Source organism: Loxodonta africana, chromosome 4, assembly GCF_030014295.1.
Source record: "Loxodonta africana isolate mLoxAfr1 chromosome 4, mLoxAfr1.hap2, whole genome shotgun sequence".
Lineage (NCBI taxonomy): Eukaryota > Metazoa > Chordata > Mammalia > Proboscidea > Elephantidae > Loxodonta > Loxodonta africana.
In genome coordinates this window covers 12,998,107-13,018,923 of record NC_087345.1, presented here as the reverse complement: position 1 = coordinate 13,018,923, position 20,817 = coordinate 12,998,107, and the positions used below count along the sequence as shown (strand labels likewise).

Sequence of the window (20,817 nt, the reverse complement as noted above, 5' to 3'; positions counted from 1 at the left end):
AAGAATAGTATCAAATTTTAGAAAAAGCAAAAAAAAACATTGTCATCTAGCCGATTCTGACTCATAGTAACTGTATAGGACAGGGTAGAACTGCCCCTTAGGGTTTCCAAGGCTGTAAATCTTTACAGAAGCAGACTGCAGCATCTTGCTCCCACAGAGTGGCGAGTGGGTGCGAACCACCGATTAGGTTGCCAGCTGAGCACTTTAACCATTGCGCCACCAGGACTCCTTTTAATTTGAAAATAAGAGCTGATTATTTTAGGCAGCAAATTGACTCAAACACAGCAATGATTGTGAGTGTGGCGCAGCACTGGGCAGTGCTTCCTTCTATTGTACATACGCTCACTGTGAGTAGGAACCGACTCCACGGCACCTGACAACATTTTACACATTTAAAGTGATAATTGTCTTCTGTGACAGGAAAGGTAAATAATTCGGGTTAATAATTTAAGAGTAGATAAAGGATATAGATGTGGAGAAACTTCGTTTTAAGAATATATGAAATCAGTACATTTAAAGACTGAAATATTTAAAATATTGTGAATTTAAGAAAAGATATTAACATAGATTAAGAGTATGCTTTGTAGCTAATGCAGATTGTAAGTTTTATGTTCACCATTTAGGCAGAAAATAAATCTTCTTAGTAAAGGCATTATCTGTTTACCATCTATCTTCCCTGGAATTGTATGGTGATTTTAAATTCAACTTCTTTTTTTAATGAACGAGAATGTTCCAGAATAAACTACAGAGAGTTTTATTTTTTATTATTACTTTTCTCACTGTGGTAAATGTGTATGTAACAAAACATTTGCCCTTTCAGCCCTCCTCACATGCACAGTTCAGTGGCATTAATTCCGTGCCTTATGTTATTCACCCGTCACCATCGTCTGTTCCCAAATTTTTTATATAAGTTCTTTTTAGACACAAGTGTCAGCTTTCATTGTTTCTTACATATTTTCCCCCAGGTTGGGCAAAGATTACGAATCATTGTCACATTCTGTATTTCATTGTTCATTATTGTCAAGCAGCTAGAGAGGGCTTTTTTTTTTTTTAAATAAACTTTATTGAGGCATAATGGGTAGAGTTGGGTGAGTTTTGACAACTTCTGTAACTACTCTAATCAAGATATAGAATATTTTCATCACCCCTGAAATTTCTTCTTGCCATTTTTGTAGCCAGTCTTCTCTCCCTTGTTCTATGCAATCATTAATCTGCTTTCTGTTACATAAATCTGTTTTGCTTCTGTTTTCTGTTAGTATAAACTGGTTTGCTTGTTTCAGAATTTTAAATAAAACCTCTCACTTAATATATTTTTGAGATTGGTCCATGTTGATGGATATATCAATAGTTTGTTCATTTTTATTGCTGTGAGTAGTTTTCCACTGAATGAATATACTATAATTAGTTTATTCATTCACCAGTTGATCAAAATCCTCACAACTGGACCAATAAGCAACATCATGAAAAATGGAGTAAATATTCAAGTTTTCAAGAATTTCATTTTACTTGGATCCACAATCAGCGCCCATGGAAGCAACAGTCAAGAAATCATACAACATATTGTATTGGGCAGATCTACTGCAAAAGACCTCTGTAAAATGTTGAAAAGCAAAGGTATCGCCTTAAGGACTAAGGTGTGTCTGACTCAAGCCATGGTATTTTCAGTTGCCTCATATGCATATGATATGAAAGCTAGATAATGAATAAAGAAGACTGAAGCATTGATGCCTTTGAATTATGGTGTTGGCAAATAATATTGAATATACCAGGGACTGCCAGAAGAACAAACAAATCTAGGGACCAGACCTTGGAGAAGGACATCATACTTGGTAAAGTAGAGGGTCAGCAAAAAAGAGAAGACCCTCAATGAGATGGATTGACACAGTGGCTGCACCAGTGAGCTGAAAAATAGCAACGATTTTGAGGATGGCGCAGGACCAGGCAGTGTTTCATTCTGTTGTACGTAGGGTTGCTATGAGTCAGAACTGACCTGACAACACCTAACAACAACAACAGTTGAGAGAGATTTGGGTAGTTTCCAGGGTTTAGCTATTATGAATAAAGTGTCATGAACATTTTTATACAAGTCTTCTGTGGAGTATGTTTTCATTTCTCTTGGGTAATGACCTAGAAATGGAATTGTTCCATCGTGCTAGATGTATATTATAAAAAATTGCCAAATTGTTTTCCAACATGCTTATACCATTTTACACTGACACTAGCAATCTATGAGAGTTCAGTATTTTTTTTACTAACAATTTTATCAGCCTTCGACATTTTTTGACCATTCTAGAGGGCAAGTAGAGGTGTTTCACTGTGGTTTTGATTTGCATTTCTGTGATGATAAATGATATTGACCGTCTCGTGTGGTTATTGCATTTCTCTGATGACTGATGATATTGAACATCTCATGTACCATTTGTATATCTTCTTTTGTATAATAGACATTCAAAATTTTTGCCCATACACTTATTATTATTGAATTTTAAAAGTTCTTTCTGTATTCTGGGTATAAGTTCTTTGTTTTATATATTGTGAATATTCTTTCAATCTGTAGTTCCTTTCTTTTTTTTTTTTTTTTTTTAATGGAATCTTTAGTAGAGGAGGCCTTTTTAAATTTGATGAAGTCCAGGTCATCAATTCTTTTTTAATAGTTACTGCTTTTTGTGCCCTATCTAAGAAATTTTTGTCTACTCCGAGGTAAAGATTTTCTCCTATGTTTTCTAATAGAAGTTCTACACTTTTAGCTTTTACATTTAGGTCTGTGATCCATTTCAAACTCATTTTGTGTATAAGTAAGGATCAGGTTCATTTCTTCCGTATCATCTAATAGTTTCAGCACCATTTGTTACAGACTGTCCTTTCCTTATTACCTTGGCATCTTTGACCCTATAGGCATGGGTCTATTTATGGATTCTCTTTTCTGCTTCGTTGATCTGTACATCTATGCTTGTAACAATACCACACCTTCTTACTGTATTTCAAGAAATCTGGTAATATAAGCTCCTCAACATTGCTTTTTCAAGGTTGCTTTGGCATTCTGAATACTTGGAATTTCCACATCAATTTTAGAATCAGCTTGTCAATTTCTCCAAGACAGCCTGCTGGGATTTTGATTGTGATTGCGTTGAATCTGTAGGTTAATTTTGTTAAGAATGCCTGCATCTGTGTTCGTGAGGGATATTGGTATCTAGTTTTCTTATAATCTCTTTGTCTGGTTTTGGCATCAAGGTAATGCTAGCTTTATAAAATAAGTTGAGAAGTTTTCTCTACGTTTCTGTTTTCTGAAAGAGTCTGTGTTGAGATTGGTACTGTTCTTTCCTAAATATTTGATAGGATTCCCCAGGGGAACCACTGGGGCCTGGAGGGTGATAGATGTTAATTACAAATAAAATCCTTAACAGATATACGACTATTCATATTTTCTATTCTGTCTTGTGTCAATTTCAGTAATTTGTGTCTTTCAAGGAATTTGCCTTGTCATCAAAATTGTCTACTCTATTGACAAAGTTGTTCATAACATTGTTTTAATGTCTGTAGGATTCATAGTGATGTCCCTGCCTTCATTTCTGATATTGGCAATTTGTGTTTTCTTTCTTTTGTTCTTCATTAGTGTAGCTAGAAGTTTATCGATTTCTTTTCAAAGAATCAGCTTTGAAATCCCTGGATTTTCTCTGTTGTTTTGCCGTTTTCGTTGTATTGATTTACAGCCTTATTTTTATTTTACTTGCATTGAAATTTAGGTCATTGATTTCATTTCTTGTTTTCTAATAGAAGCATTTAAAGATACAAATTTCCCTTTTAGCACTGTATTAGCTATATCCCCCATATTTTTACATGTTGTGTTTTTATTATCATTAAGCTCAAAATATTTTCTAATTTCCCTTGTGATTCCTTCTTTGACCCATGCATTATGTACAAGTTTTTTTTTTTTTTTTAATTTCCCAGTATTTGAGGACTTTCCAGGTACCTTTCTGTTACTGATTTCTAATTAAATTGCATTGTGGTCATAGAACATACTCGGTATTATTTCAGTCCTTTGAGGTTCATTGAGGCTTGCCATGGCCTTCTATAGGGAATGTTCTGTGTGTACTTGAAAAGAGCGTGCACTCTGCTGTTCTTAGGTGTAGGGCTCTATTAGTGTCACTTAGGTCAAGTGGGTTTACAGTATTGTTGAAGTCTTACGTATCCTCACTGATTTTCTTCCTACTTATGTCAGTTTTTCAAAGAAGGGTATTGAAGTTTCCACCTATAATTTTAGGTTTGTCTATTTCTCTTTTATGGGAACCCCGGTGGCGTAATGGTTAGGAGCTATGGTGCTAACAAAAAGGTCAGCAGTTCAAATCCACCAGGTGCTTCTTGGAAACCATGTGTGGCAGTTCTGCTCTGTCCCGTAGGGTTGTTATGAGTTGGAATCGACTTGACAGCAGCGGGTTTGGTTTGGTTTTATTTCCCTTTTAATTCTATTCATTTTTGATTCATGTATTTTGAACCTTTCTAAGGTGCATATATATTTAGGATTATTTTGTCTTCTTGATGAATTGAGCTCTTTATAATTGTGAAATGTCTCCTTTTATCTCTGGTAATATCCATGTCCAGAATTCTGCTTTGTGTGATATTCATATGGTCATTCCAGCTTTCTTATCATTGACACTTGCCTGATGTCTCTTTTTCCATCCTTTTAATTGTATCTTTTTTTTTTTTTTTTGAATGAGATTTTTTTTTTTTATTTTTTAGATATCATATAGTTGATTCTGGCTTTTTGTTTGTTTCTTTTTTGTAAATCCAATCTTGCCAACTTTGCCTTTTAATTGAAGCATTTAGACCATTTACATATATGTCATTTTCAATATGGTTGGGTTTAACTCTGCCGTTTTACTATTTTTTTCCTATATATCCCATCTATTTCTTCTTTCCTCTTTTCCTGGTTTTTTATTATTATTATTACTATTCCATTGCTTCTTTGGGATTTTTAGCTATAAATTTTTGTTTTATTTTTATAGTAGTTGCTCTAAGGTTTAAAATTTGCATCTTTAACTTGTGCAGTCTGCCTTAAATTGGTATCATCACTTTGTTTATAATGTAGTAACCTTTTAAAGTATATACTTTCATTTCTGCCTTACATCTTTGGGCTGTTGTGATACACTTTGCTTCTACATATGTTATAAACCGTATCATTCATTGTTCTTATTTTTGCTTTTAATGAAATTTAAAAATCTGGAAAAGAAATGCTTTTTTTTTTTTTTTTAACATTTACCCACATTATTTTGCATTCCCAGTGCCCTTCATTCCTTTGTTTAGATATGACCTCCTATCTGTATACCTTTTCTCCAGCCTAAAAAGCTCTAACATTTCTTGGTCTGAGGATCTGCTGACCATAGGTTGTCTAAGTTTTTGTTTGTTGGAAGATCTTTATTTCTCCTTCATTTTTGAGGGCTGTATTTGCTGTATATAGAATTTGAGATCAACAGTTTTTATCTTCCAAGCGCTTCAGAAATAACTTTCTGTTGTCTTCCATCCTGTATTGTTTATAATGAGAAGTCAGTTGTTATTCTTAACTTTGTGCATCAGTAGGTAATGTGCCCGTTTTCTCTGGCTGCTGTATAAGATTTTTCTCTTCCTCACTGGTGTTCAGCAGTTTGACAATGATGTACCTTGGAGTGATTTTCTTTGTGTTAACCCTGCATGAGGTTCTTTGAATTTACGAAATTTGTGAGTTTAGAAACTTCAGTAAATTTGAAAATGTTTTGACCATTATTTCTTAAATATCCCTCCTACTCCATCGTCCCACATAGTTTTTGAAACTCAAGTTACACATAATTTAGGCTACTTGGTGTCATCCGATCACTAGAGCTCCGCTCGTGTTTTTCCTTTTACGTCATGGGTCTTTTTACGTCATGGGTCTTTTTACGTCATGGGTCTTTTTACGTCATGGGTCTTTTTACGTCATGGGTCTTTTTTTCTGTCGTGTCTGTTGTGCTGTTGGCTTTAACTAGTGACTTTTTCATTTCAGTTACGGTATTCTCATCCCTAGAAGTTGTGTTTGATTATTTTTCATATTTTCCATTTCTTTTCTCATTTTGTTGATGCTTTTCTTTAAGCTTTTGAACATGTTTATCATAGCCATTTTAAAACCCACATCTTCTAATTGCACCATTTTTGTTACTGGGTCTGTTTCAGTGGGCTAATCTTTTTTCCCCCTCCTGGCTGTGGGTCATACTTTCCTGCTTCTTTGCGTGTCTAGTAAATTTTGATTGGCCGCTGTGTATTGTGAATGTCACATCGTTGGGTGTTTAGATTTTGTTGCCTTTCTTTAAAGAATGTTGAACTTTCTTTTGGGAAGCAGTTACGTCACTTCCAGTTCGGCTTGATCCTTTCTGTGCTGTTTTTAAAATTCATTTAGGTTGGGTCTAGAGTAGCCTTTATTCTAAGGCCTTTTTAGCCCTTCTGCTAAAGCCTGAATGCTTGGGGTGTTCAGTGAAGTCTCTCTGCCCTGGCTAGTTGGAACTCAGATTGTTGAGTTTTAAGCTCCCCATTTGTTGCTTTTTTTTCCCCCCAGTAGTTTGTCTTTATCTGGTCTTAGAAGTTTTCACCCTACAAATGAGAGTTCAGCTGAAGACTCAAGGAGACCCCTATACAAATTTTTGGAGCTGTTCTTGTGTATGTAACTTCTTCTTCTCTGGTACTCTGCCCCCAAATCTCCAGCCATCTCAGGTTCCCAAACCCTGAGTCTGTCTCCTCAACTTACTTAGCCCAGTGTACTCTGCCTGGAGCCCTGGTGGTGCAGTGGTTAAGAGCTTGGCTGCTAACCAAAAGGTCAGCAGTTTGAATCCATCAACTGCTCTTTGGAAACCCTGTGGGCAGTTCTACTCCGTCCTATAGGGTCACTCTGAGTCAGTCAAGTCGATGGCAGTGGGTTTGGTTTATACTCTGCTTGGATTCTCTCCCAGTGCCACAGTCTGGAAAATGCCTCCGGGCTCAAAGCCAGAGCCATCATAGATCTTACCTCTTTGGTTCCCTTCCCTCAAAGATCATAGTCCTAACTCAGTGCTAACTGTTGTCCAATGTCTAAAACAGTTCCATGTATTTTGTCCAATATTCTCGTTGTTCATAATGGGAGGGCAAGTCTGGTATGAGTTACTCCATTATGACCAGAAGCGAAAGTTGAGAGATAGAGTTTTTATCTTCACTTTACAGGTAATGAACTCAAGGCTCAGAGATGTTTAAGAAATTCCTCCTCCTGCACTCTTTTCAGCAAATGAACAGTCTTTATGCCTTATAGCCACATAACTTGTGGGCAGCCACACTGAACCCTGTCTGCTCTAAACCTTGGGTTGACAAACTTTTTCTGTAGAAGTTCCAGTGGTAAATATTGTAAGCTTTGTGGCTACACAGGGTCTCTGTCACATCTTCTTTGTTTTCTTTTACAATCTTCTAAAAATATAAAGACCATTCCTAGCTAACAGGCCATATAAAAACACGATATAAAAACAGACCATGAATAGGATTTGGCCTATGGGCCATAGTTTGCTGACCCCAGCTCTAGGCAGTGTCTCAACACCTTGGACTTTCCTAGGCCCCCTTAATCTATCAAAACTCATGTATTCTCTCTTACTGTCTCAGAATCTTGCTAACAACATCATTTATTCAGGTTTTAGTTTGAGGCAGGCATATTATTCATTATTATTTCAATTTTCAAATGAAGAAACTGTGGCTTAGAGGGTTTTAAGTCCTGGACACACAGTAAGAGGCAGAATAGGGACTTACTTAGGTCTTTCTGATTCTAAAGACTGCCGTCTTCTTTCCCGTGACATTGAAGCTGTGTATTATTATATTGCCTTTAGGGCTGACAGCATAGCTAATTTGGTAAATAAATTTATGTTATAATGTTAATGGATAATAGTAGCATAATATGTTTCTTATGCACGAGAATTGCAAGATTCAAGGCTTTCATTTAAATATCTTGACTGCCTCCATGGGCAGCCATTAGTTTTGGTCTTGCCTTCTGGAATAACCCAGAACAAGGCTTCTCCACATATGAAATTCTTTATGTGTACTGCCTTTCAGTATTAACCAGAATTTTTTTTCTGTGGTCTCGTGGTCTCATAGCACTTGGCTCTTATTCACCTCATGGTCCTAGTCTCTTTTTTTCAGTTTACCAGTGGTCTTATAAATACAGTGCTCAGACAATAAAAAAGAGTGGACTGCTGATACACACCACTGAATCTCAAAAACATGCTGAGTGAAAGAAGCCAGGCACAAAGAAAATACTTACTGTATGATTCCATTTATATGAAACTGTAAAAAAGATACATCTAACTATAGTGACAGAAAGCAAGTCATTGATTGCTTTTGTTGTGGGTTGAGAGGGATTGGTTGGAATGAGACCCAAGGAAATTTGGGGGATGATGGAAGCTTTCTTTATCTTCATTATGGTGGTGGTTACAAGGATCTATAAACTTGCCAAAATGTGTTAAACTTCAAACCAAAAAACCAAACCCAGTGCCGTCGAGTTGATTCCGACTCATAGCGACCCTATAGGACAGAGTAGAACTGCCCCATAGGGTTTCCAAGGAGCGCCTGGTGGATTCGAACTGCCGGCCCTTTGGTTAGCAACCGTAGCACTTAACCACTACGCCACCAGGGTTTCCGTATTACACTTAAGTGGGTACCTTTCATTGTTTGTAGACAATGCCTCAATAAAGTAGATTAAAAAATACACAGTTCTCAGAAATGAATGTACTCTAGCTGTGGTTTCATTGGTACAGAATATAAGAGAACTGTTACCTCTCACCATGAAGATACCTTGCATCCCTGTTAATAATTTAACTATTTTAAGGAACTGTATCATATTGTTGGTACACATTAAAATCAGACTTCATTAAAACCTTCTTCATAGATTGTTATCAACTGGATAAAACATCTGCTGCAATAATTGATTTCTTAAAATATATCACCCGTACTCCCAGAGTGCTTTGTTCATACACAGCGCTGTAGTAATAGCATTTACATCGTTGTGTTGTGGTTTCTCTATTTAAGTGTCTGCCTCTCCTCTCCCTGATTAGACAGTGAGCTCCCTGTAGAGCCTTAGTCCCTTTTGTGTCCCTGGAACCCAGCATCGTAATTGGATGTAACAGGCACTCAATAACTGTTGTTTGGTTAAATACTACTAAAGGAATAAACTTATTCTTTGGAATACCCTCGGGTCTGCCTCCTCCAAGTGTTGCCTGATTCTCTACTCCTTAAGGGTACATTAGGTGTGTCTCCTGGCTCTGTCACTAATACCCTGTTATTAGCCATCACAATACATATTACACTGTTTCCACATTCAAGGATGTTCACTGCACTGTTACTTACAAGTCTATAAAATGTCCATCAACAGTGAAATGGTTAAACTACAATTAATTGTGATAGAATTCTATGCTGTCATTAAAATGATATTTTTAAAGACATGGGAGAATATTTCTGAAACAATGATAACATAAAAGAAGATGCAGAATATTACGTCTTAGAGTTCGTAGAGAAGTAGAAACAGAGAGACATTTATATATTTACACACACATATATGCATACATACATACAGAGAGAGAGAGAAAGATTGATTTACTTTAAGGGGTTGGCTCATGCAGTTGTGGGGGCTGGAGACTTCTGCTTTGTTCAGGGTTTGTGGAGGGTGGCAAGTCCAAAATCTGTAGGTCTGGAGATTTCTGTAGGCTTGTATTGCAAGATCCATAGGTCAGGTGATGGGAAGGGTAGAACTGAGAGAGCAAGTTCTACCAAAATATTTATAGTCTGAAGGCAGACCACACCATAAGGAACTCCCCTTTCAACTGATTGATTATATTAGGTTGCGTTTATGAAAGGTGATTATGTTATATTGCATTAGATTACATTGTGGAACAGCAGCTAGTCCAGTATTTGGGAACCATAGCCTAGCTAAATTGGCCATAAAAATAAGCATCACAGTTATGGATTGAGTTGTGTCCCTCACAAATGTGTGTCAACTTGGCTAGGCCATGGTTCCCAGTATTGTGTGATTGTCCACCATTTTGCCATCTGATGTGATTTTCCTATGTGTTGTAAATCTGCCTCTATGATGTTAATGGGGTGGGATTAGCAGGAGTTATGCTAATGAGGCAGGAGGCAATATGTAAGATTAGGTTGTATCTTGAGTCAATTTTTTTTGAGATATAAAAGATAAGTGAGCAGAGAGACAAAGGGACCTCATACAACCAAAAAAGCAGCGCTGGGAGCAGAGCACATCTTTTGGACCTGGGGTTCCTGCACTGAAAAGCTGCTAGATCAGGGGAAGATTGAAGACAAGACCTTACCCCAGAGCGGGCAGAGAGAGAAAGTCTTCCCCTGGATTTGGCAACCTGAATATGGACTTCCAGCCTCCTAGACTGTGAGAGAATAAACTTCTCTTTGTTAAAGCCGTCCACTTGTGGTATTTCTGTTATAGCAGTGCTAAATAACTAGCACAGTCACACAGTATACATTTAGATTCCTGGTGGGTACACAAAACACACATAGAAAAAAACTAGTATATTATATACTGAGCTGTTAGTACATACTGAGCTTCTCTCTGTATAGGGGGAATTATCAGAGATCTTTTTTTTTTTTTCCTTCCTTTTAAAACTGTTTTTATTTTCCAGAGACCATGTATTACTATAATAAGAAAAAAATTTTACAAAAAATATGATTGAGAGGTAAGGAAGGAGACATGACAACTACCGTATTTTAAGCAAATAATGCGCATTATATGTTTTTTGCCAACCATGCCTTCTCCCTGTGAGGCATTTTCATAAGTGTGCTATGCTAATTTTTTTATATGTTGCTGTGAAAAAATTAGCATAGCATACTTAGGAAAATACCTGGTGAGGGGAGGGAGTGGTTGGCAAAAAAAAGTCATATGTATTGTTATCAACCTGGATGAAACCTCTTCTACTTTTACAAGTTTAATGTGGGAAACAGAAAAAGCAAATTAATGGAAAAACGAGGAAATCAGATTAAAGTCTGTAGTTAATGTATCAATGTAAATTTCTTAGTTTTCCTAATTGTACCGTGATTATGTACCATGGTTAATGTTAAGGGAAGTTGGGTGAAGATGATATGAGAGCTCTTTGTACTTTAGTGCTTCTGAGAGTCTAAAGTCATCTCAAAATAAGAAGTTAAAAGATTACAAGTGAGTGTTAAAAGGGTTATAATCCCCTTGAGAATAGAGACTGAATCATGGCATACCTTGGGCTTTACCAGGTATACAGTAGATGCTTTCTAAATATTTGCTGAATGAATGAATAGAGGTGAAATTATATATTTTCTCAGTTACTGTCATTTCAAAGGTTTTGACTCAGGGCTCCAACCTCTTAAGGTGAGTTTAAATTTTGAGCATGTTGTCCATCCATACACCAAATTTCTGTTGACCAGTTTATCATATGGTGTATATTGTGAAAAGCCCCCACAGAAACTCAAAGACAGTCCCCAGGGGACGAGTGAGGTGGTAGAAGAGATAAGATGAACACAGATAATTATAACAAATGGGCGACTATGTAAACACCACAAGAGAAGTACTAAGTAGACTGTTCTGAAGGTGGAGAGAAGACAAGAGTGCATGTTGACTTGGGCGATTAAAGAATGATTATTGAAGGAAGTGAAATTTGAATTTATACTTCAGCTTTTGACACTCACATGGAGACATTTAGGAAGAGGAGACCCTTTCACTGGCCCTTGAGTCATACACAGAAAACTAGTCCTGCCCTTCCTTCTTGTTCCTTGAGGCAAGACTATGGCCTTGCAGTAGAAAGGAGAGGTGGAAGAAACCAAAGGAGTGGAACAACCCTTTCCTGAGACTCCGTTACATCCTTCATGTGTGTTTTAGAAGCAAGAAGAGCTGTGGACTCTAGATTGTTAGATATGGGTCTGTATTGTGTCATTCTGGTAGTTACTATAACTAAGATTGTTGGGACATTTTACAGTATTCATATGTATTTATAGATGTGTGAAACACTTTCTGTTTATGGTGTACAACTTTCATTTATTCCGCAAGTATTGAGTGGTTTACAGAGGAGAATTATCTCACGACTCTACAGTTGATCATGTTGCAGTTCAGAGAAGTTAGTAACTAAGTACGTGGTAATTTCTAGAACCCAGGTCTTCCTCCCCCAAATTAAGTGCTTTACCCAGTCTGAAACTTGCTCTTGAACATAGGGCAGCTAAAGGGAATGGACGAAATGATGAAATAAAAAAGCTGAAGAGAAGATTTAAAAAGATGACTCAGGAAGACAAAGTATTACAATGAAATGTATAAAGACCTGGAGTTAGAAAACCAAAAGGGAAGAACTTACTCAGCAGTTCTTGCGCTGAAAGAATCGAAGCAAAATTCAAGCCTCTGGTTGCAATTTTGAAGGATTCTGTGAGCAAAATATTGAACAGCGCAGGAAGCATCGAAAAGAGATGGAAGGAATACACAGAGTCACTATACCAAAAAGAATTGGTTGACATTCAGCCATTTCAGGAGGTAGCATATGATCAAGAACCGATGGTACTGAAGGAAGAAGTCAAGCTGTAGTTGGCATTGGTGAAAAACAAGGCTCCAGGAACTGACAGAATACCAATTGAGATATTGCAACAAATGGATGCAATGCTAGAGGTGCTCGCTTACCTATGCCAAGAAATTTGGAAGACAGTTACCTGGCCAACTGACTGGGAGAGATCCATGTCTGTGCCCATTCCAAAGAAACGTGATCCAATAGAATGCAGAAATTATTGAGCAATATCATTAAATATCATACACAAGTAAAATTTTGCTGAAGCTAATTAACAAATGGTTGCAGCAGTACATTGACAGGAAACTGCCAGAAATTCAAGCCAGATTCAGAAGAGAACGTAGAATGAGGGATATCATTGCTTATGTTGGATGGATCTTGGATGAAAGCAGAGAATACAAGAAAGAGATTTGCCTGTGTTTAATTGGCTGTGTAAAGGTATTCAACTGTGTGGATCATAACGAATTATGGATAATATTGCAAAGAATGGGAATTCCAGAACACTTAATCGTGGTCATGAGGAATCTGTACTTGGACCAAGGGGCAGTCATTCGAACAGAACAAAGGGGTACTGCGTGGTTTAAAGTAAGAAAAGGTGGTGTGTCAGGGTTGTATCCTTTCACCATACTTATTTAGTCTGTATGCTGAGCAAATAATCCAAGAACCTGGACTATATGAAGAAGAATGGGGAATCAGGATTGGATGAAGACTCATTAGCAACCTGCATTATGCAGATGACACAACCTTGCTTGCTGAAAGTGAAGAGTACTTGAAGCACTCACTGATGAAGATCAAAGACTGTAGCCTTCACTATGGATTACACCTCAACATAAAGAAAACAGAAATCCTCACAACCGGACCAATAAACAACATCATGGTAAACGAAGAAAACATTGAAGTTGTCAAGGATTTTATTTTACTTGGATCCACAGTCAACACCAATGGAAGCAGCAGTCAAGGAATCAAACGACATATTGCATTGGGCAGATCTGCTGCAAAAGACCTCTTTAAAGTGTTAAAAGCAAAGATGTCACCTTGAGGACTAAGGTGTGCCTGATCCAAGCCATGATATTTTCGTTTGCCTCATATGCATGCAAAAGTGGACAGTAAATAAGACTGCAGAAGAATTGATGACTTTGAATTGTGGCGTTGGCAAAGAGTATTAAATATACCGTGTACTGCCAGGAGAATGAACAGATTTGTCTTGGGAGAAGTACGGCCAGATTTCTCCTTGGAAGTGAGGATGGCGAGACTTCATCTTGCGTACTTTAGACATGTCATTAGGAGGGATCAGTCCCTGGAGAAGGACATCAGGCTTCACAAGGCAGAGGGACAGTGAAAAAGAGAAAGCTTGACGAGGTGGATTGACACAGTGGCTGCAACAGTGGGCCCAAACATAGCAACAATTGTGAGGATGATGCAAGACCAGGCAGCGTTTTGTTCCATTGTATTTAGAGTCGCTATGGGTTGCTGTGAGTTGGAGCCAACCAGACAGCACTTAACAGTGACAACAGTCTGCCTCACAGTTGCTCACACGTTTTGCTGAACATACATTTTTGAGAGCTAAGTGAAATACTAGTCAGGTTCAATTTCTGACCTTATTAAACCCAATCAATGGGTTAGACCAAGAAAATGCTTTTCTTTCCCAATAGGAAGCTAGGTCCCTCCTATCATACCACTCATACTACAGAAGCTCCACTTCCAGTCTCTTAAGAAAGTAACAGTCTGCCAACCTTTACCCTACATACCTTCTCTTACAGTAACCACTAGAAATGTTGATTTTGTAATCAAAGATACTGTGGTGCAATAGTTTGGCATTGGCCATGCCGCAGGACGTTTAATCCCTTTTACTTTATGCGATGGGAATTGAACACAGATCACTAAAAAAATACATTTGGAAAGGCGGGGCCAAGATGGCGGACTAGGTAGACGCTACCTCGGATCCCTCTTGCAACAACGACTCGGAAAAACAAGTGAATCGATCACATACATAACAATCTACCAACGCTGAACAACAAACACAGATTTAGAGACGGAGAACGAACAAATACGGGGAAGCAGCGATTGTTTTCAGAGCCTGGAGCCAGTGTACCAGTCAGGTAACCCTCGGCGCCCGATTTGGGGCAAAGCCCAGGGGAGCAGACGGCACAAACAAGGGGCCCAGCCCTAGCCCCCGAACTCACTCCGGGAGGGGGCCCAGCCGGTTCGCGCGGGCGGCGTGGCCACACAGCCGGTGGGAGAAGTCCCCGGGAGGCAGCGACTGGTCTTGGAGCGGGGAGAGCAGCGTCCCAGCCGGGACACGCGGTCACGGCACAAGCACGGGGAGCTGCTCCACTCACCTGAACTAACCCCGGGAGGGGGCCCAGCCGGTTCGCACGGGCGGCGTGGCAATGCAGCTGGTGGGAGAAGTCCCCGGGAGGCAGTGACTGGTCTTGGAGCGGGGAGAGTGGCGTCCCAGCCGGGACACGCGGTCACGGCACAAGCACGGGGAGCTGCTCCACTCACCTGAACTAACCCCGGGAGGGGGCCTAGCCGGTTCGCAGAGGCGACACGGCGACGCGGCTGGCAGGACGAGAAGTCCCCGGGAGGCAGCGACTGATTTTGGAGTCGAGAGTGCACCGTCCCAGCAGGGGAACCTTAACGTTGGGGGTGGGGCTGGCATAGGAGGATCTGACCGTGACTCCAGCGGGCCAGACCCCCCGGGAGCAATCTCCACACAGCCAGCATACATAGGCGACGCACCCTGCGGGAATCTCAGATATAATAGTCATTCCAAGCAAGACAAGCAACTCTGGCTATATTCTGAGGTGCTACTCTCCTATCTCTCTGATCCCTCCCCCACCCTCCCCAGGCGGCTTCATTAACATCCGAATAGCCTGAGCCAGAGGGAGAACTCTGATAGGGATCTGACTGCATTTTTTTTTAGCGGATTTTCTGGAAAAACTAGTTTCCCACTGATGGCTCGGAGACAGCAGTCCATATCAAACCACATAAAGAAGCAGACCATGACAGCTTCTCCAACCCCCCAAACAAAAGAATCAAAATCTTTCCCAAATGAAGATACAATCCTGGAATTATCAGGTACAAAATATAAAAAACTAATTTACAGAATGCTTCAAGACATCACAAACGAAATAAGGCAAACTGCAGAAAAAGCCAAGGAACACACTGAAAAAACTGTTGAAGAACTCAAAAAGATTATTCAAGAACATAGTGGAAAAATTAATAAGTTGCAAGAATCCATAGAGAGACAGCATGTAGAAATCCAAAAGATTAACAATAAAATTACAGAATTAGACAATGCGATAGGAAGTCAGAGGAGCAGACTCGAGCAATTAGAATGCAGACTGGGACATCTGGAGGACCAGGGAATCAACACCAACATAGCTGAAAAAAAATCAGATAAAAGAATTTAAAAAAATGAAGAAACCCTAAGAATCATGGGGGACTCTATCAAGAAGGATAACTTGCGGGTGATTGGAGTCCCAGAACAGGGAGGGGGGACAGAAAACACAGAGAAAATAGTTGAAGAACTCCTGACACAAAACTTCCCTGACATCATGAAAGACGAAAGGATATCTATCCAAGATGCTCATTGAACCCCATTTAAGATTGATCCAAAAAGAAAAACACCAAGACATATTATCATCAAAGTCGCCAAAACCAAAGATAAACAGAAAATTTTAAAAGCAGCCAGGGAGAAAAGAAAGGTTTCCTTCAAGGGAGAATCAATAAGAATAAGTTCAGACCACTCAGCAGAAACCGTGCAGGCAAGAAGGGAATGGGACGACATATACAGAGCACTGAAGGAGAAAAACTGCCAGCCAAGGATCATATATCCAGCAAAACTCTCTCTGAAATACGAAGGTGAAATTAAGATATTTACAGATAAACACAAGTTTAGAGAATTTGCAAAAACCAAACCAAAGCTACAAGAAATACTAAAGGATATTGTTTGGTCAGAAAACCAATAATATCAGATACCAGCACAACACAAGGCCACAAAACAGAACGTCCTGATATCAACTCAAATAGGGAAATCACAAAAACAAACAAATTAAGATTAAAAAATAATAATAATAATACACATAACAGGGAATCATGGAAGTCAATAGGTAAAAGATCACAATAATCAAAAAGAGGGACTAAATACAGGAGGCATTGAACTGCCATATGGAGAGTGATACAAGGCGATATAGAAGTTAGGTTTTTACTTAGAAAAATAGGGGTAAATAACAAGGTAACCACAAAAAGGTGTAGCAACTCCATAACTCAAGATAAAAGCCAAGAAAAACGTAATGACTCAAATAATGTAAAGTCGAACACTATGAAAATGAGGATCTCACAATTTACTAAGAAAAACGTTTCAGCACAAAAATGTATGTGGAAAAATGAAATTGCCAACAACACACATGAAAAGGCATCAAAATGACAGCACTAAAAACTTATTTATCTACAATTACGCTGAATGTAAATGGACTAAATGCACCAATAAAGAGACAGAGAGTCACGGACTGGATAAAGAAACACGATCCATCTATATGCTGCCTACAAGAGACACACCTTAGACTTAGAGACACAAACAAACTAAAACTCAAAGGATGGAAAAAAATATATCAAGCAAACAATAAGCAAAAAAGAAGAGGAGTAGCAATATTAATTTCTGACAAAATAGACTTCAGACTTAAATCCACCACAAAGGATAAAGAAGGACACTATATAATGATAAAAGGGACAATTGATCAGGAAGACATAACCATATTAAATATTTATGCACCCAATGACAGGGCTGCAAGATACATAAATCAAATTTTAACAGAATTGAAAAGTGAGATAGACACCTCCACAATTATAGTAGGAGACTTCAACACACCACTTTCGGAGAAGGACAGGACATGCAGTAAGAAGCTCAATAGAGACACGGAAGACCTACTTACAACAATCAACCAACTTGACCTCATTGACTTATACAGAACTCTCTACCCAACTGCTGCAAAGTATACTTTTTTTTCTAGCGCACATGGAACATTCTCTAGAATAGACCACATATTAGGTCATAAAACAAACCTTTGCAGAGTCCAAAACATAGAAATATTACAAAGCATCTTCTCAGACCACAAGGCAATAAAACTAGAAATCAATAACAGAAAAACTAGGGAAAAGAAATCAAATACTTGGAAAATGAACAATACCCTCCTGAAAAAAGACTGGGTTATAGAAGACATCAAGGAGGGAATAAGGAAATTCATAGAATGCAACGAGAATGAAAATACTTCCTATCAAAACCTCTGGGACACAGCAAAAGCAGTGCTCAGAGGCCAATTTATATTGATAAATGCACACATACAAGAAGAAGAAAGAGCCAAAAGCAGAGAACTGTCCCTACAACTTGAACAAATAGAAAGTGAGCAACAAAAGAACCCATCAGGCACCAGAAGAAAACAAGTAATAAAAATTAGAGCTGAACTAAATGAATTAGAGAACAGAAAAACAATTGAAAGAATTAACAAAGCCAAAAGCTGGTTCTTTGAAAAAATTAACAAAATTGATAAACCATTGGCTAGACTGACTAAAGAAATACAGGAAAGGAAACAAATAACCCGAATAAGAAACGAGAAGGAACACATCACAACAGAACCAAATGAAATTAAAAGAATCATTTCAGATTACTACGAAAAATTGTACTCTAACAAATTTGAAAACCTGGAAGAAATGGATGAATTCCTGGAAAAACACTACCTACCTAAACTAACACATTCAGAAGTAGAACAACTAAATAGACCCATAACAAAAAAAGAGATTGAAACGGTAATCAAAAAACTTCCAACAAAAAAAAGCCCTGGCCCGGACGGCTTCACTGCAGAGTTCTACCAGACTTTCAGAGAAGAGTTAACACCACTACTACTGAAGGTATTTCAAAGCATAGAAAATGACGGTATACTACCCAACTCATTCTATGAAGCCACCATCTCCCTGATACCAAAACGAAGTAAAGACATGACAAAAAAAGAAAATTATAGACCTATATCCCTCATGAACATAGATGCAAAAATCCTCAACAAAATTCTAGCCAATAGAATCCAGCAACATATCAAAAAAATAATTCACCCTGATCAAGTGGGATTTATACCAGGTATGCAAGGCTGGTTTAATATCAGAAAAACCATTAATGTAATCCATCACATAAATAAAACAAAAGACAAAAACCACATGATCTTATCAATTGATGCAGAAAAGGCATTTGACAAAGTCCAACACCCATTTATGATAAAAACTCTTACCAAAATAGGAATTGAGGGAAAATTCCTCAACATAATAAAGGGCATCTATGCAAAGCCGACAGCCGATATCACTCTAAATGGAGAGAACCTGAAAGCATTTCCCTTGAGAACGGGAACCAGACAAGGATGCCCTTTATCACCGCTCTTATTCAACATCGTGTTTGAAGTCCTAGCCAGGGCAATTAGGCTAGACAAAGAAATAAAAGGTATCTGGATTGGCAAGGAGGAAGTAAAGTTATCACTGTTTGCAGATGACATGATCTTATACACAGAAAACCCTAAGGAATCCTCCAGAAAACTACTGAAACTAATAGAAGAGTTTGGCAGAGTCTCAGGTTATAAAATAAACATACAAAAATCACTTGGATTCCTCTACATCAACAAAAAGAACACCGAAGAGGAAATAACCAAACCAGTAGCCCCCAAGAAGATAAAATACTTAGGAATAAATCTTACCAAGGATATAAAAGACCTATACAAAGAAAACTACAAAGCTCTACTACAAGAAATTCAAAAGGACATACTTAAGTGGAAAAACATACCTTGCTCATGGATAGGAAGACTTAACATAGTAAAAATGTCTATTCTACCAAAAGCCATCTATACATATAACGCACTTCCGATCCAAATTCCAATGTCATATATTAAGGGGATAGAGAAACAAATCACCAATTTCATATGGAAGAGAAAGAAGCCCCAGATAAGCAAAGCATTACTGAAAAAGAAGAAGAAAGTGGGAGGCCTCACTCTACCTGATTTCAGAAGCTATTATACAGCCACAGTAGTCAAAACAGCCTGGTACTGGTACAACAACAGGCACATAGACCAATGGAACAGAATTGAGAACCCAGGTATAAATCCATCCACGTATGAGCAGCTGATATTTGACAAAGGACCAGTGTCAGTTAATTGGGGAAAAGATAGTCTTTTTAACAAATGGTGCTGGCATAACTGGATATCCATTTGCAAAAAAATGAAACAGGACCCATACCTCACATGATGCACAAAAACTAACTCCAAGTGGATCAAAGACCTAAACATAAAGACTAAAACGATAAAGATCATGGAAGGAAAAATAGGGACAACCCTAGGAGCCCTAATACAAGGCATAAACAGAATCCAAAACATTACCAAAAATGATGAAGAGAAACCCGATAACTGGGAGCTCCTAAAAATCAAACACCTATGCTAATCTAAAGACTTCACCAAAAGAGTAAAAAGACCACCTACAGACTGGGAAAGAATTTTCAGCTATGACATCTCAGACCAGCGCCTGATCTCTAAAATCTACATGATTCTGTCAAAACTCAACCACAAAAAGACAAACAACCCAATCAAGAAGTGGGCAAAGGATATGAACACACATTTCACTAAAGAAGATATTCAGGCAGCCAACAGATACATGAGAAAATGCTCTCGATCATTAGCCATTAGAGAAATGCAAATTAAAACTACAATGAGATTCCATCTCACACCAACAAGGCTGGCATTAATCCAAAAAACACAAACTAATAAATGTTGGAGAGGCTGTGGAGAGATTGGAACTCTTATACACTGCTGGTGGGAATGTCAAATGGTACAACCACTTTGGAAATCTATCTGGCGTTATCTTAAACAGTTAGAAATAGAACTACCATACAACCCAGAAATCCCACTCCTCGGAATATACCCTAGAGATACAAGAGCCTTCACAGAAACAGATATATGCACACCCATGTTTATTGCAGCTCTGTTTACAATAGCAAAAAGCTGGAAGCAACCAAGGTGTCCGTCAATGGATGAATGGGTAAATAAATTGTGGTATATCCACACAATGGAATACTACGCATCGATAAAGAACAGTGACGAATCTGTGAAACATTTTATAACATGGAGGAACCTGGAAGGCATTATGCTGAGCGAAATCAGTCAGAGGCAAAAGGACAAATATTGTATAAGACCACTATTATAAGATCTTGAGAAACAGTAAAAACTGAGAAGAACACATACTT

The 20,817-nt window shown here is 38.3% G+C and overlaps 1 protein-coding gene across 3 annotated transcripts in view; it reads left to right on the top strand.

Moving 5' to 3' along the window:
- TNRC6B (trinucleotide repeat containing adaptor 6B) overlaps positions 1-20,817 on the top strand; it is a 300,739-nt gene that overhangs the window by 25,175 nt on the left and 254,747 nt on the right. The gene's annotated exons all lie outside the window — the stretch shown is intronic.